The 2,350-nt window shown below is 38.6% G+C and overlaps 1 pseudogene; it reads right to left on the bottom strand.

Annotated features, from left to right (window-relative positions):
- Window positions 1-333: 333 nt before the first annotated feature.
- On the bottom strand, window positions 334-432 carry LOC132280426 (small nucleolar RNA R71; annotated as a pseudogene).
- Between the last annotated feature and the right edge of the window lie 1,918 nt (window positions 433-2,350).

The raw sequence follows: 2,350 nt of genomic DNA, 5'->3' as shown, positions 1-2,350 counted from the left end.
ATACAATGCACCCACATGCATTCAATTGCCACCATTTGGAGCACATCACTATGAAATTAAGCCACAAACCATTCAAATGCTTCCTACCTATCATGGACTTCCAAGTGAAGAACCTTACAAGCATTTGGATGAGTTTATCGAAGTATGTTCCACCGTAAAATATACGGACATGCCGGAAGAGGTCTTAAGACTCAAACTTTTTCTATTCACCTTAAAAGACAAGGCAAAGTATTGGTTTAACAATCTTAGGCCTTTTTCAATCACTTCTTGGGCAGAAATACAACAAAAGTTCTTGAAGAAGTACTATCCGGTTTCAAAGACCAATGCCATGAGAACCTCAATTCGAGAATTTTCACATGGGGATGGAGAAACGTTTCATGAGGCATGGGAACGCTTTAATGAATTGCTTAGGAAGTGTCCACATCATGACATGCCCAAATGGCAATAAGTTCAATATTTCTTTGAGAGCTTATCGGACAATTACAAAGGCATGGTTGATGCTTCTATGGGTGGCTCATATATTGATAGGCATGAGGATGACGTGTGGCGTCTTTATGAGAGCATGAGTGAAAATTCTTTGCATAGAACATTATCATCCAAGAATGGTAGAAATTCACAAGGTAGGAAGAGTGTTGGCTTACATCAAGTCGACCATTCAAATGAAATAGCCGCCGAAATGAAGCCTTTATCTCAAAGGTTTAATCAATTTTTGATTAACCAAAACTCAGCAAACCAAGTATCTTCCTTCCCTAACCATTCTCATCGTGCATCAAATGAAGCATGTATGACTTGTTCTAGTGTTCTTCATTCTACTTCTCATTGTCCTCACGGACAAATGCAAAATGAACCTAATGAACAAGTCAATGTAACTTTTGTGAACCAAGGGAACAATCCTTATGATACTCATTATAATCCAAGTTGGAGAAATCATCCGAATTTCTCTTAGAAAAACCAAGGAGAGGGCTCAAACCATTCCCAAGGTGGTTTTCAAGGGAAGTACATTCCACCTCCACTTCAAAAATAAGGATCCCAAGGTTATAGACCTTATCAATCACAAGGGAATTAATTTGCTAACACTTATTTTCCCAACCAATCTTATTCCCAAGGAAATGCTAGAAGTCCCGCCTTTGAAGAAAAAGTTTTAAATGCTTTGGGCACTCTTGAGGCTAACACATAATTGCTTCATTCCCACTCTTAATCTATTGCAAAGCTAGAAACCCAAGAAGGGCAAATAGCAAGCACTCTTAATGCTAGAGAGAAGGGAAAGATGCCTATGAATGCCCCACCTAAACAACAATGTGTTGTGGAAACCCATTCCTCATCGAAAGGCCACACCATTGAACATGTTAATACGATGACTACCTTGCGGAGTGGTAGGATTGTGGACAATCAAGTTGAAATGTCCAATGAAGAGAGTGAACCGGTGCAACCTCAAATTGTCACCCGTCCCGTTTCACATCCCTTTCCTCCTTCATTGCATATACATGATATTGTTAATGAGAAAACTTCAAAATGTGATTTGAAGAGTGATTTTGAGAATGATTTGAAGAAAGATTTGCCGAAAAATGAGTTTGAACAAATTTTGTTGAAAAATGATGTGAAACAAAGTGATTTCAAAAATTCTTGTGTTGAGGACTTTTCAAAAGGAAGCACTAAAAAAGTGTTTGAACCAAAAGCCCCATTTCTGGATGCCTTAAAAGGATCCATTTCAAAAGACAAGAAAAAGGCAAAAACCAATGAAATTATGGAAATGTTTAGGCAAGTGAAAGTCAATATTCCACTTTTGGATGCAATCAAGCAAATTTCGGCTTATGCCAAATTCTTGAAAGACTTGTGCACCCAAAAATGGAAGAACAAGAGCCAAGCACCAAGAAAAGTAATTTTAACCGAGCAAGTAAAGCTCAATTTTGCAACATAACACTTTACCAAAGTTTAACGACCCCGGTTCACCTACTACTTCATGCATTATTGGTGATCATATCATTAATCGGGCACTTCTTGACTTAGGAGCAAGTGTTAACCTTCTTTCATACTCGGTTTATGTCAAATTGGGCCTAGGTGAATTGAAACCGACGTCGATACTTTTACAACTTGCCGACTGATCCATTAAGAAGCCTAGGGGTATAATTGAGGATATATTGATAAAGACTGATAAATTTTTCTTCCCCGCTGATTTCGTTGTCATTGACACGAAACTGGTCCCCAATCCTAAAAGCCAAATTCCCGTTATCCTTGGCTGTCCTTTTTTGGCAACCACTAATGCCAACATCAATTGTAGGATGGGGATAATGAATGATGTGGTCCTTGTGAGGGTCGCTACACCATATCAAGCATGAAGAGTGTGTGCATT

Source organism: Cornus florida, unplaced genomic scaffold (genome assembly GCF_030987335.1).
Source record: "Cornus florida cultivar Cherokee Brave unplaced genomic scaffold, ASM3098733v1 CherokeeBrave_3.0.0_Hap2_Chr10, whole genome shotgun sequence".
Taxonomy (NCBI): Eukaryota; Viridiplantae; Streptophyta; class Magnoliopsida; order Cornales; family Cornaceae; genus Cornus; species Cornus florida.
This window is presented reverse-complemented; position numbering and strand designations above follow the sequence as displayed.